The sequence below is a fragment of the Schistocerca serialis genome, chromosome 1, assembly GCF_023864345.2.
Source record: "Schistocerca serialis cubense isolate TAMUIC-IGC-003099 chromosome 1, iqSchSeri2.2, whole genome shotgun sequence".
In the NCBI taxonomy this organism is placed as follows: Eukaryota; Metazoa; Arthropoda; class Insecta; order Orthoptera; family Acrididae; genus Schistocerca; species Schistocerca serialis.
Genome location: NC_064638.1, coordinates 1,036,281,109 through 1,036,296,752, shown reverse-complemented (window position 1 = coordinate 1,036,296,752; position 15,644 = coordinate 1,036,281,109). Strand labels below are relative to the sequence as shown.

At 40.6% G+C, this 15,644-nt stretch overlaps 1 protein-coding gene across 1 annotated transcript in view; it reads right to left on the bottom strand.

Moving 5' to 3' along the window:
• The window catches only part of LOC126414355 (frequenin-1), a 284,481-nt gene that overhangs the window by 93,408 nt on the left and 175,429 nt on the right, over positions 1-15,644 (bottom strand). The window lies entirely within an intron of this gene.

Genomic DNA, 15,644 nt, shown 5'->3' with positions numbered 1-15,644 from the left:
AAGTATATGCTACTAATTTATTTTTACATAATAGAAAATGAGTTACCTGCTAGAACCGAAACGATTGCAAATCTGTTTATACACTTAAAAATCGTCAAAGTTTCACCACGTAGAGTGATAACAAATACTCAGATCAGCATCAGGCATCACATAGTAATTTAGAGCAGCTTATATGACAATAATACAACTATGACGCCAAATAGGATAAAGCCATTTTCTGTCGCTACTGTCAAGTATTAAAATTAATTGCATTGTCGGTAATAAAATGTAGAGAACACTGTTAATCTTCGTGACTTGACGTGCTAGCCGTCCCAAGAGGATGTGTTTTCGTTGTGCTACACATTTCATGTCGTTTTTATGAGATATACTGAATCTCATTTCACCGTTGGCATGCTAGTGTAGAAGTGTAGTGTATCAGCTAATTTGCAAAATATGTACAGTTCGCTAGTTTAAATATATGTACATAAGCCGAACCTAAGATTAGAATCACGTGCGTTATATGAGATCATGTGGAAAACTTAGGTACAAAATATTGACATGAAATTTAAACGTGTTTTACGTGCTGATGTTATTTACACTTGTACAGGTGTGATGATGTATTTTTTAGAACTCAACTGTCTATTTTATGTATAGCCTGTGCTTTTCCCGATCGTGAAACAGTGCATGGTATTACAGCGTCAAATGCAAACTTTAAGTGTGCTTTTCAGAAACTTTGGTTACAGTATCCTGGTTCACAACCAAAGGTTCCTAGTTTCATTATATATTTACGTGAAAAGATATATTTCTGAAAAATTTCTGACACTTGCAAACATCTTTGTAAACTAAGAGTATTTTTCATAGTCTATTTCGTAATAAACCAGTGTCTAAAAACTTCATATTACTAACCAATGCACACTGTAGACGCACTGAGTACATTAGAAATACCACCTGACATGAAGACCACATTGATACTCCGCCACCATTTTACATTCCTCGTGTTTCCCATTTGTCTGCTTGAAAAATGGAGTCAGTATTCCTTCATAATGAAGCAGATGTTAAGCTGGGGAAATGAAAGAGTGTTAGTTATCGATCGTAGATCTTGAACATACCGTGTTCCAGTAACGTAACTAAATTGTAAAAGTATGTTGTAGAATGTGGGAGGCTTTATTACTACCTCACGCCATATTTCGCCAACCTTAGTTAGTGTAAATAAGCGATTGTCTGCTGTACTTGTAGAACACGTTTAAGAGATAATGTTTCAAGTGTATTTGTAAAGAAGTTTACTATAATTTTTAAGTTCATTACATAGTTTACAGTTTGATTCCCTGATAAAAATCCTGTGGCGAGTATTTCATATATTTTTCTTGTTAATGGAATGAGACGAAATTTTACTGTATGGTAATGTAACAATTGCTTTCGTCACACACCTCATGGTGGGTAGGACATTATACATAGAGATTAGATGTTTACTGGAACTCATGGATATAGGACATGATTTTCCCGTGTGAATCTGTGAACGTAGTCTAATAACGGAGCTGCAGCACAAAGTGGGAATTCACAAGGGGCCAACTGTGAAACCGCGAGCGACGGTGGGAGCAGGCAGACAGGCGCCAGCATGCAGCCCGCAGCACACGGCCTTTGTGGCTTCAGACGCCACCCACAGGGCGCTGTCTGGCGCCGCCTCCAGCAGCTAAGACTGCCCGCCAGACAGAGGGCGCTGTCCCAGCCACCGCGCTTCCAGGGACCGCTGTTGAATGTGCACGTCTGTCTGCAAAGCCCTCCTGAGGCATACATGCTCCTGTGCTGATGTACAACGTGTGTGGTTGCGATACAGATCTAAGGGAAATAACATTTTCGCTCAAGTATCTGATAATTTAACTTATGACTTAAATGTTCTGCTATTACGCCAGTATGACTAACAATTATCCCTTTAATATATCCAGTAGTTATTGGAGTTAGCGTATCAGGTCGTTGTGCAGGCAAATTCAAGTAGCATTCCAAAGACAGTGACGTCAAACATGTTCTTCGTATGGCTTCCACAAACCAAACAAATGTAGATTTTGCTCAACTAGCTTAAATTTACCATTTTAGAAAAAGGCACGTTTTAAGTGGAATGAGCATTTCAACAAGTGGTAACTCACGGACCCACAGATATCCGTGTATTACCTCAATTTAGCTCGTACAAGAGCTTCAATTTACGCGCGCAACGGCCTGGTTGACTGACGTCAGTTATTCTGAAATCGGAAACGGTCCAATGTATCGAATGTTTTTCTTAACAGTTATTTCCCAGCCCAGCTAATCCTGCACTACTTTTAAGAGCTTTTCAGACTGTTTCTGAGCACCCTGATTTATTTATTACGACTATAGTTACAATTCATTTAAAGGAAAAAATCACATATTATCAAAAGTAAATTTTGCTTGATGATTTGGTATAATCCAAATTTCAAGAACAAGAAATTAAAATTTTTGAGAGCAGTAACTACCACGATTAACCTTAACGAAATACTGCCTCTTCATTTTCACACATTGGATATCAAGTTCCATTACACCTTCCACAGGCAATCCTCCTTTATTCCAAAATCGGAAACGTTATCTTTTCATCCTATCTTCTCCCATCTATATTCCACCGGAATGAGAGCACGACTATGCCAAATCCAACACTCACATACACAGTACAGTAATCACAACCTCCGCTTGTTAAGTTGCAACCTGCATCGCACGTGCAGTGCACCCCTCCCCCCTCCTCCTGTAATAATTGGGAACAGCTAACTGCTTATTAAGTCTGAGTTTTTGCTGTTCACATGTACAAATCGAAGGCACTAATCACAGCGATGTCAACACAACAAAAAAGCATGTAATGGGAATTACAGTGCGTTTGTAAATTGAAATCGGGGAAACTGCAGCAAAATGTACACAGAATTACAGAAGAAATTATTTTCTCATTTAAGTTACAGCTGTAAAATATTATGTTAGAAATTATCATCAGCCGACCTTCGCATACAGACAGAAAAACGTGACAGAGGAATTTAATTTGAAATAGGTGTAAATTGCGGCTATCGAAATAAACAATGCTTCTTTACAACAGTGATACATTTTCAACATATAGGCCTCAAGATATATCCAAGATTTTACTGTACGCGTCATGCCCTTCCTCCTCGCGATACTTCCGCTAGGCAGTCGGCGGAATTATTATGATCATTGTTTCTGGATTTGATCTTTAATTTTATATACCACTACCAGACAATTTGTGTCATGACTTCAGCACGACTCAGTAGCCTGAAGATGTTCTACGAACGGTACCGGACGTAACACAATAACTATGCAATAATACAGTTGGGGTTACTTCCATCAGTCATTAGCATAACTCCAGTGTGACGTAGAGCGATGAAACTCGCATATCTGAAAAACATGAATCCTGTAAAATTTAGTACATTGGAATCCGTCCGCTTGATTGTAGAACTTGTTATATGGCTTTGCTTCCTGTGATTGATGCAGTTAAGGAACTTTAACATGTTAATGTTTAAAGATCTAATTATTCTGCAGTTAATAAAATAAATACAAAACACTGAATTGTGTATACGGAACTGTTACTTGGATTCAACAAAAAAAGGTCCACATTTGAGTTTATCTTCTAGGCGATTACTGATACTATCAGAACCACAGTGTGTTTAGCTTTTCCACTAAAATAAATGTAGCTTCCATTATTGTCTATTTGGAGAATATTCAAACAACGTTTTCCTGTAATTTTTCAAATAACTAAAAAATTTCGCTTATGTTAGTAAACGTTGTCATGTATTTCTCTGTCGGCACTGGTAGGTGCTACTGTGCTGTCGTTAACAAAGAGATGGATTTCAGGTGAACAATCTCTCTACGGTACTTACCTGTTTACTTCCACGCGCTATCCCTTCGATTAATCCCTATACAGAATAAAAAAACAACAAAATCGGAAGCGGCATATTTTGCGCGAAATATTGATCTTTGCTTTATCGGGAAAGATAAGCTTAAACTTCACGTAGAATGTAATATTTGAGCAAATGTAGATGCAAAACATTCTCTCAGGCCAACAATGCGTCCTCTTTCAAACCAACTGATTTGGAGGGACGGTTTGCACTTACGTCTGCGTGGCTTCCTGCATGTCTGCTAAAGACACACTGATCCATTACCTTCGGCTTATAGCAACAACAAGAGCCAAAGGTAAATGTTACCGGTGTGCGGTGTTGCGCCGCGATAGCAGCGTTAACGTTGAACCCGCGGGCTGACATGGTTCAAATGCTAATCATCTCTGCAGAATATATTAATGTTCACGTCCTGTGAATATAAACGTCCTACCTCTAATCGTTCAAGGTACTCTGCTTTTTCTGAACTTGTTTGTATTTACAAGTACTACCCCATTTTACAGTAGCAGGCTAGCGGGCATAGAAATATTAACTGTTCTGATGTCAGACTGTACCCAAGATGAGAGACACTGACAACTGGAACATCGATTTGAGGTGCCACTATAGGTGCAGTATCTGATGTTAGTGGTTCCCGAAATGTTGAAGGACGTTCACATACAGGGATTCTGGTGCCCTTGCTATTCGAGTGATAACGTCGCTCTGCAATATGCCACCAGTCAGGTCCTTTGCTTGTGGACAGCTATTATGGCCTATTGTAAATGAAGTAATTACGAATATCAAAAGCAACATCGAAGCTGTTTTACATTAGATGTTAATTATGCAATAGATACCCTAGCCCAAACGCTGCCGAAGTCATGTTGGGGTGATTACGAGTAAAAGTGGTGTTTTGTGCTGTGCCCTCTCGCCATATATGAAGGTCTCGTCTATTCGAATGTCTCCAGTTAAAGGTACGTAACGCATTCAGCAAAAGCCGAAGACTCCTGGAGTAAAACCATTTTCTGGTATCATTCTCGTGTCTACTTGGTAAGTATACGTAAGCGCAACATTTTTATTTCAAGTTACGGAACACATATTGTCGAAACTAAACTTTTGTTGTATCACGTATTTTCAGCCAGTTGCAGGTGTCATTTGTAAATTGATAGATGTCATCCTATGCGACCATGAGCATCATAATGTGATATGTTGCAGCAGCAGAGCCAATGTTTTGATCATACTATTAATAAACAGTAAGCAACCCTTACTTCTTCTTGTAGTAACACTGAGATGAACCCAGATAAATCACTCTCTTGGGTTGCATCAGGATATCTTCAGATATTCCTAATTATATTCATCGCTACATTTTCTTCTTTATATCATCGGTTGGATAATTTTTTTATTGAAGTCGCTGACTAATGCACTTGCGAACGTGACAATAGTAAACAATATACTGCTGATACACAGCAACCAACGGTGATGTTGCTTTCTGGCAGGACCCAATGTGTTCAAGCACATCACTTGAGGCTGCTGCAGTTGAAGAGCAGCTAAACGTTTCAATAAAGAACAGTGTGATTTGAGAGGGAACGAGGACGAATATCTACTTTCTTTTGACGTCCATTTCAACAGAGACTGACACTGGATTCTGCCTGGTGTTGTTCATTGGCCTTCGTTGTCAATTTGTGCTTTATTGTAAGCGAGGGGTTTGACAATACATGTATAAAGTACGTAAGTCAACAGTGAATGTAAAACTCAGAACATTACCTTGTAGCGTACGTAGAATGAAGTCATAGATAAAATGGGACAAAGGGGCTTAATAGAGTGAAGAGACGCTATCTAAGACGTCGTTCTGTACTGTACAGGTTTGCAACTGAACAGTGACGTGTGTGTGTTTCTAGTTGGCTGTCCGTAGCCAGCAGATGTATAGCAGGTCTTTATGAATCGCAGTACCATCCCTGTTCGGATCAAAAGAAAATATGAAGTGATCATTATGTATTTTGCTTAGATCTATCAGTGTGCTTTCAGCTATGGAAACCTCTCGTTCAGCTTTGTGTAGTTCCCCGCTGTAAACAGTTACATGAGCACGACATACTTATTTTTGTTCAGCGCAGTACAATCACAGTTATGAAACGGAAGAACGGTCAGATTTGTAAAACCGTTCAAAATTTGGGCAAGCATCTCCAGGTTGTGAGGCAAATGCTCACCTGTTCCCACAGGCCACGTTCCTACCTCGATAAGATATGGCAGAATATGTTACTGAATTCAGTACGGCGATTCGCCCTTCTCATCTGGACTGCAACTTAAATAAAAATTGCTCCTTTGAAACTCCCCGCGTTTAACAAAATATCAGAGGTACCTAGATATCCCGAGCTGAAATTCTTTTTGCGCCATCTTCAAAATTTCTCTGGTCTGCTTCCAGAAAAATAGTACTGTAAGAGCCGGACCTGCCGGTAACTGCAGTGATTTTTACAAAACTACCGTTTCTTGAGTAGTTTAATTTTCTCAATTTCCTTCTATCCTATGCTAATATTTAACATTTACACTTACGTGGCACACCCAAACGTTCTAGATTCCTACAAATACTCCCTCAAATAACGCTTCCAGTAAAATATTAATCATTTTTTGAAGCTGTTTGATTTGACCAACTATCCCACCATCGTCTATTATTTCTTAGACATCTTCATTTCTTAATTTTGAGGTCACTCTGAAGCCACAGACCTCAAATGCCATCAGTTCTCCTCCTGTAAGCCCTCCTTTTACTTCCTTACACAACGGTGCAAAAAATGGCTCTGAGCACTATGGGACTTAACATCTGTGGTCATCAGTCCCCTAGAACTTAGAACTACTTAAACCTAACTAACCTAAGGATATCACACACATCCATGCCCGAGACAGGATTCGAACCTGCGACCGTAGCGGTCACGCGGTTCCAGACTGAAGCGCCTAGAACCGCACTGCCACACCGGCCGGCCACAATGGTGCACCAACGGTGTTATTTCAGAACTGTGAAAAGCTACATTCACAGTAAAACTTCTGCAAAAAGACTGGTAATTAACTGTGATTCCAAAGATACGACATTCGCTTCGGTGTTCGTACATGTGACTTCAATTGGACAATAGTTTGTCAACAGAACAAGCACTAAGGTGACAACAGATGCACGCTAAAGACGCTTCCTGAAATTTAAATTCCATTTTGTATTCGTACTGTTACTTGTGGAATTATAAGACCAAATTTCTGCTTCTGAGCGGATTCCAGCGGACTGCCTCACCTTGCCGCTGATAAAGTGACGCGTCTCTTGTTCTCGCGGTATTGTCACAAACAAGTTCATTAGCGAGCTTATCAAAGTTCCAGGGTGTTGCACGCAGACGGCGCGAGCGGCGTCTCCCCTCTTTTTGCAGCAGGCAAAGACCCGGACCCCGAACCAGACCCAGACGCGTCTAGGGAGTACCGGGGAATGCGGGCAACCCGGCGCACGGTGAATGTTCCCGCAGAGCAAACACGACAGGGCGACCCATGCGCCTGTAATTCGGTTTCGCCCGCCACCTAGGGGCGCCTCACGCGACACGTGCCTCGAATCGAAACACCCACCCGAGGACGAGGAAGTTCCAACGAACCCCACGTTTTCTTCAAATAGGGGCATGCTGTGCGACCTGCCATCTCCCCGAGCGAAACACTCCATCCCTTGTAGAGTCGCTTGGTGACGTGGACACCACATAGAATATGCTTTATAATGCTTATCACCTAATGTGTATTTGACTTTACACGTCCATTATTTACCTTTATAGGAATATATTGCCAGCAGGCACATTGCTGCACTTCATCGTTTCCTCCATAAAAATGGAAATAGTCCATACGTACTATAAAAATGGATTTACTTACGTATTTCTGTACGTATGTTCCACATCTACTCCTAAACCACTGGACCGATTTCAACCAATCTTGGTACACAAATCACTTACTGAAACTTTCTCGCAGATTAAAAGTGTGTGCTGGACCGAGACTGGAACTCGGGGCCTTTGCCTTTGACTCGAAGAGTTCGAGTCTCGGTCCGGCACATAGTTTTAACCTGTCAGGAAGTTCCATATCAGCGCATACTCCGCTATAGAGTGAAACTTTCTCTCTCCAAAAATCCCCCAGGCTGTGGCTAAGCCAAGTCACCGCAATATCCTTTCTTGCAGGAGTGCTAGTTATGCAAGGCCTGCAGGAGAGTTTCTGTGAAGTTTGGAAGGTAGGCAGAACTTAAGCTGTGAGGGCGGGTCGTGGGTGCTTGGGTAGCTCAGGTGGTAGAGCAATTGCCCACTACAGATGAAGGCCCAGAGTTCGAGTCTCGATCCGGCACATAGTTTTAATCATCCAGGAAGTTTCATATCAGCGCACACACTGCTGCAGAGTGAAAATTTCCTTCAGAAATAATTTACTGTCTGCAAAGAATCGCTATGGAGGAAAGGGCCACCTACCTATCAAAGATGCGGGGGTGAACAAGCAGTACAGCCCAAACGCGTTACTATCCATACTTTATTCATTCAGTATTTCAGAATGAGAGCCCTTGTTGACTTACAACAAACATCGAACATAATTTCGAACTTCTACGAAACTTTTTCTCGCTGACACCACGACAAAATGATGTAAGGAAAAGATTATAAATTACTACCTTTTCGCTGTTTATGCAGTAAAACTATCGCATGAAGCATTATGTTTTTGTCTATTACTTTTTTACTACTAACTATATATTCACGACATCGTTTATTTACATATACCACTGAATATACCAGCAAAATTATATCATTTTATGACATTTCAGGAGATGTGACATCGTAAAAACTGAGACTCGTGAAAACTGCGGCATCACTCACGACGTTTACAATCTATTATTTCTTTGCTGCTAACTCCATTTGCAACTCATTTTGCAGACAGTATCCACATATATCACTGAACATATCTACAAAAATATCAATACACGATACATAGTTCAGGATATACAACGTTATAAACATTGAGCTGATTGAAAATGAAACCGGAGGTTAAAATTGGCTGGAGATACAGTGAAATATAAGTACAAATACGCAGATGATATTGTAAACATATATGAAGTATATTTGACGTACGCATGTACGGCAAAAGCCTTGGGTCAACATCTTATCCTAAAAACTTGTAACGATTTCAGTCGAGTTTGGTACGTATATTAGTTACGATGTTGTGGGGAGTAAGAACCACCAGCCTCCTATTGAGTTTGGGGTGATAACGTGGAGAGAAGTTGGAGGAAGAAATTGACAGACAGAGGGGGAAAGGAGGAGCTGGGCAAAAATAGGGGGAGGAGATGTATGAAGTAAGTGGGAGGGGAAATTGGGCAGAGAGAGGGAAGAGGAGGAAATAAACAGAGAAAAGAAAGAGAAGGAGCTGGACAGAGGCAGAGATGAGATGGGCAGAGAGTGTCAGGAGGAGAAGATGCACACAGAGAGAGGGGAGGAGGAAGTGGTCAGAGAAAGGGAAGAGGAGGAGGTTGATAGAGAGAGTGCAGAGGAGTAGAAGGACAGAGAGGGAAGGAAGTGATGGACAAAGAGAGGAAGCAGGAGGAAATAGAGGGGAGAGGAGGAAATGGACAATAGGGAGAGGAGAAGATGGGCTGAGGTGGAAGGAGCATATAGGCAGAGGGGGAAAGAGCCTATGAACAGAGGGGGGAGGAGCAGATGGACAGTGAATGGAGGGTGGAGGAGGTGGACAAACAGAGGGTTGGAGGAGAAGGACAGAGATAGAAGAAGGAGGTAGCCAAAAATAGAGGGAAGGAGGTTCTGAAATAAGGAAGGTTGGAATACATACGCAAGGAAATCTTAGAATTCAGCTAGTTTAAATAAAAATTTTGATGCGATAAATATCGATAAATATTTATGAAGTTCTTTTGTTCTATGGAGTGCTGATGGTGGGAGATTCTTAGTAATACTAGCTGCGAGAATTGAATAAGTCTGTGGTATTGAAGTGGTTATTGTATAAAAGTTGTATGTGTGTGAATGTGGAACTTTTTTTTAGATGCAAGGTTTAGGGCGGACTATGGCTGATACGAAAAGTTGTCCTACGACCTGGTTACCTCTTTTGAGAAGGCGAGACGATTCGAGATATGCTGGGGCAATGTGTGGAGGTAGAGAGAAGTTGGGACGTGTTAATAGTGGTGCGACAGCAAGCCTGAGATCTCGAGGATTAGAGACAAAACAGGAATTGGCACTGGAGTTTTCGGGAAATGTAACACAGGCGAAGATGTTCTAGGTGTCGACGTTATAAGTTGCTACAGTATAACTATGGGAGAACTAACTTGTTATAAGGAAGTGAGATGAAGTGTGTGACGTTCTAGCATTTGGAAACAGCGTAACTTTCGGAAGAAGCGGAGCTCCTAGCAACATTCGAATACGTGAGAATTGAGAGAACAAGCGTTTAGAATGTGTGCATGATCGATGTTCATGTCTCATGTAATGTTAGCTTTAGCCATTTGTCAGCTTTCTTTTAGATGGTGGCAGTAGATAGGGATTCTCGGTAATTTTTTAAATGACTGTCATTCCATAGTATTTCATTGTCTTAGGTAGGTCGATTGAACAGTTGTGGCTTGTGTGGTCGGTTCATAAACTTCCTCTGTAGTTTTTCTTTATATGGCCTCCGTTTATGTTGGTTTGATAAATATCGTCGGCTATACCAGGAAATGAAATAACTGAGCTGGAGCCAGAACAAACATTGGGATGAAAGAAATGTAGGATATTTGGCAAGGAAGGGGCCGTGATATGTACTGGTAAATGCCCTATTTATTACTATGGAGACAAAATATTTATCTGGTATGATCTGTTTTATTTTCCAAGACAGCTTCTGATAAGAATCCAAAGAGATTATGGACAACAAAGGCGTACAAAGTTTACATGAGCCCCTACACACGCACTAGCAAAGGGTGCTGAAAGTCAAGCGAGCAGGCCAACCATGTGAGGTCGACCAACCTTGGCTGCCGCTGTCCAAAATTCCACCGCCAAATGATGGTGACAATTAGGTATGGTTTGCCTCTGCAGTTTTTGCCGCTCACGATTCATAATCAAATTGACGGCCGCTTCATGTCTCAGGATGCGTCCAACAAACCGATCCTCCCTTTGGTCTATTTCTGATATAAATTTTTCTCCCCAGTGTAGTTTAATACATCCTCATTAATACCTCGTTATTCGATATAGTCGTCTGATACCATCATTCTTCTGTACCACCACATTTCAAAATTTTCTATCCTGTTCTTGTCTTTACTATTTATCGACCATGTCTCACTTCCGTAACAGGCTGCACTCCAAACACATTAAGAAATATCTTTCTAACTATTAAATTTATATATTTGATATTAACAGATATCTCTTTTTCATGCAGCTCTCCTTCCTATTGACAGTCTTTATTTGACTGACCACGGTATAGAATTCACTTTATGGTTTACAGTACCTAAAACGTAGGTATTATTTTTTCATTTCTGAATGTGTCTTCAGTCACCAGGACACAAAGATTTTTTCCTTTATAAAAATAAAAAAAAGTGGAAATTGAGGTTCAAATTGTTTGAACACAGTTAACACACTTTCTAAGTATACAGTGGGCACAAGTATGATGGAAGTGATGAAGCAACTGTAGCGCAAGAGGTATTTTTTATACTGGTGCAAAACAACCCATAGGAAAAAGATAGTTGATTTTAACAGTAATTCGATAAAAATAATATAATTTCGTAACACAAAAAATCGCAATTTTTTAGCTAACTGTCCTGAATTTAAGAAGTTCCGAATCTGTGCTGCCTGATACTATTGTTTTTTATTTTGTTTATGCAGAATCGAAACATATAAGCTTCGTTGGTTATTTGTTACCTGAAACACGCCTCGCGCCTACTTTTAAGAAATTTGCCTCACTTGTGGACCCACTTCAAAAAAATTCATCAAATTTTTCTTTCATAGTGACTATGGTAGTAAACAAAAAAATGAACATCTGTTTTGTTACCTATATTTGACATGGTTTTCAACGCGAATTTCACATTGTAAGAGCAGAACCATTTTATTATGGATTATCTCAAGGTCTTTTTGAACTACTTCCTTAAACAAAAATATATGCTTTTGTTCAGCATTAGCATTTAAATGGTATGCAAAGCGTATTCATGAGTTCCTTACAGACTAATCAAATCCCACATTCTCTCTCGGATGTAAAAGTGCGGCCCGTCTCCGTTAATGATTCCGCGACGAAATTTTTTCCATTTTCACAAATCCATCTCTTTATTCCCTCGCGAAGCTCTTTTAAGAATTCCGTTTACAGCGCACCGTCACCTCTGTAATTAAAAGTCCTTAGTGAGAGATAAGAAATATTTGACGTTAACGAAACGTGTGATTTTTTTAAGGCCTTCTATTATTTTCTGTCACAGATAAAGAAATGCAATTTAACTACAGGAATATGTCGACCTATGGATCGAAGAAACACCACAAATAGTGTTCCTATCTCCAAAAAAGTGAACCGAAGGATATGAATAATTGTTAATATTTGACATGGTATTATACAGTTTTGAGCTACATCTGCTGATACACAGATTTCTAGCTTCTGTTTCCTTTTAATGTTAATAACGATAAGCCATTTTAGTTATGAGTTAGCCCTGTTCTACGAATTGCAAGTACGAAGATCGTGATAAAAGTCTCTGTATATGTCGCTCATAAGAGAACGAATTGTGGTATGGGTTATATTTGTGGATAAGTAGAATAAAGTCCGACATTAATACGTAAAATAGGAATTAGTTCTCAGAATTTTATAACCGTTATTCTGCCTTTTAGATGCAAATCTTCTACTCAATATGGCTTGAATTTACTTTCATACCTTGACGAGAATGGCACCTATTATTTCCACACCAAGCTAAAGATGAAAATTAATGTTCATCTAGAACATGGATTAGAGTCAAACTTGCATCAGTTTCATATAAACTTCCTCTTTTTGTGAAATATTTGTCTGCAGAAGCATCAATCTGCATTAGCTGGCGGAAGTATTAAATAATTTGAATTTAAAATCATGGCAAATCTATTCGCTTATTTCCAAAAGTTTGGAGCACTGAATTGGAATTGATGCTATTCTGCCTCAGACTATTTATCATAGTTCCCAATACTGGGATACAATAACAGAAAAATTTGTTAAGTTGTGTTTTCAGTTTTAAATTAATAACATCTAGAATATTTTCTTTATGAATGGATTCGTGGCTTGATGTCATACTATATTCAGTAATTTAAGGCCGATGCGTAATCGGAGTTCTGTAAACCGACCTTACTACAGAACAGCATTAAAGGAAATGATCGGACACATTTTGAGGCATCGTAATTTGGTAATATTAGGTACTGAGATATACAACAGTCGTAGAGCAAGCATTGAATAAAACAACTAGATTCAAGTGGACGTTCGTTGCAGCTGTTACGCAGATATGAAGAGACTTGCACAGGATTGCCTATCGTCACATTTATGTATGCTGAAAAAAATGTTCCAATGTGTGTGAAATCTTATGGGACTTAACTGCTAAGGTCATCAGTCCCTAAGCTTACACACTACTTAACCTAAATTATCCTGAGGACAAACAAACACACCCATGCCCGAGGGAGGATAGGAACCTCCGCCGGGACTAGCCGCACAGTCCATGACTGCAGCGCCCCAGACCGCTCAGCTAATCCCGCGAGGCTAGCATACAAGCTGTATGCCATGGGCTTGTCCGTCACTACATGCGTAACTGTCTCTTGAGTTACATAACTGCACACCGCTCGTAAGCCCAGCCAATTAATGAAGGGTCAACTAACACATGTAGCAGCGTACTACCAAGCTCCTACGTATCATTTCCATAATGATCGTACGGTCAAGGTTAGATTCATTACAGGGAGGACAGAGATGCTTAAACAATCTTTTTTCACAATTTCTGTACGTGAATGGAACGGGTAAAAGCTCTTATATTTGGTAAAATAATAAGTTCCATTTGCCGTGCACTTGTTAGTGGTTTGCATAGAATGAATGTAAATGCTTGCAGATGTACAGTCGTGGACAAAACGAGCGATACCCCTCGCCCTTTCGTTACGCTGATCCGCACACCTTTAAAGTCTGCTACACAGCATAACAGGCAAGGCGATGAAGTGCTACCAACATACTATGCGCAGGCGTGAAATCGAGAAACTATCCGAACTTTGTCACACTGCTTTCTATCAAGTGTAACACTATATTAAGCCTGATTAGTGTGTTAAACACAACACAACAAAATTCTCGCGCCCCCAATACGTTTTATTGCTACGTTTATTCTGTACCGGCGCCCTGTGGATGTAAATATGAAAATCTCGTAGAATTTCATACTTGTTGCTGCCTACTTTTTCCTCTTCTGTCAATAATTGAATTGACTCAAGTGTGCCACTGAATGATTTTTTACTGAGTTTCATTATGAATCTTCACGAACTGTTAAATTTGACAACTTTCATGGTAGGTCAGCAACGGTAATCCAGTATGATTCGTCAGAACGTTGACACAGACCGTTTCGCGGTCGAATGTGCATAATATTTTGCTAAGTCGTAACGATCTGTCCGCAGCTCGTGGTGGTGTGGTAGCATTCTCGCTTCACACGCCCGGGTTCCCGGGTTCGATTCCCGGCGGGGTCAGGGATTTTCTCTGCCTCGTGATGACTGGGTGTTGTGTGCTGTCCTTAGGTTAGTTAGGTTTAAGTAGTTCTAAGTTCTAGGGGACTGATGACCATAGGTGTTAAGTCCCTTAGTGCTCAGAGCCATTTGAACCATTTTTTTTTTTTCGTAACGATCTGGGGTACTTTGTCTTACTAAAATAGTTATGTTACCTGGATAAGCTGAAAATCATTTTTATTGCTACAGCTCATACTAATTAGCGTTTCCTCTTTCACTTATATCTTATATTTGCGTGTTGTGTTTAACACGCTAATCAGCATTAATACAGTCTTACACATGACTGAAAGCAGTGTGACAAAGTTCGGATAGTTTCTCAATTTCACGCCTGTGCATAGTATGTTGGTAGCACTTCGTCGCCTTGCCTGTTATGCTGTGTAGCAGACTTTAAAGCTGTGCGGATCAGCATGACGAAAAGGCGAGGGGTGTCGCTCGTTTTGTCCACGACTCTACTAACAATATCTTATTTACGCTGCAAATAAATCCCCTCCTTTTCCCCCAGCAAGAACTGCGAACGAAGAACGTTAGAGCTTGTGGGTTAGGAACTTAATGTTTGTTATTATGTTCTAATATCTTACTGAGCAACCGGTACCAAATGTAGCTGATGCCGATCGAAGGAGCCGTGACCGTCATACATACGTCCCGACAAGCGCTGCTGAGAGAGGCGCCCCATTGAGCCCGTAATGGCGCGAGTGGGCACACGCGGCCTCAATGGACGCGACATCAATCTGGCGGGCAGAGAGCGGGCCTTGTGAGCGCTGGCCCCCTGTAACTGAGCGTGACGGACAGCGCCAGCTTCTGGGTTAAGGAAGTGGAGCACAGCACGTATCACGCTGTGACCAACACGCCAACAGAGTGCAAACAAGCAGCAAGCCCATACATTGTCGGTCAACAAACTTTACTAGCATATAACATGTTACGATTTCAGATACAATACAAAGCAAAGAAGGGAAGGTGGAAGGGTGGGAAGAGTACGTCTATACAAAAGAAACCAAATTGAAGACAATATCATACGGTCGTAACTGCACCACTACGTGAATTACGCAGTCAGTATAGACAGACTGTTTTCCGTTCACGCATCCACACTTTAACACCCGACCTGCTGCCCAAGGGA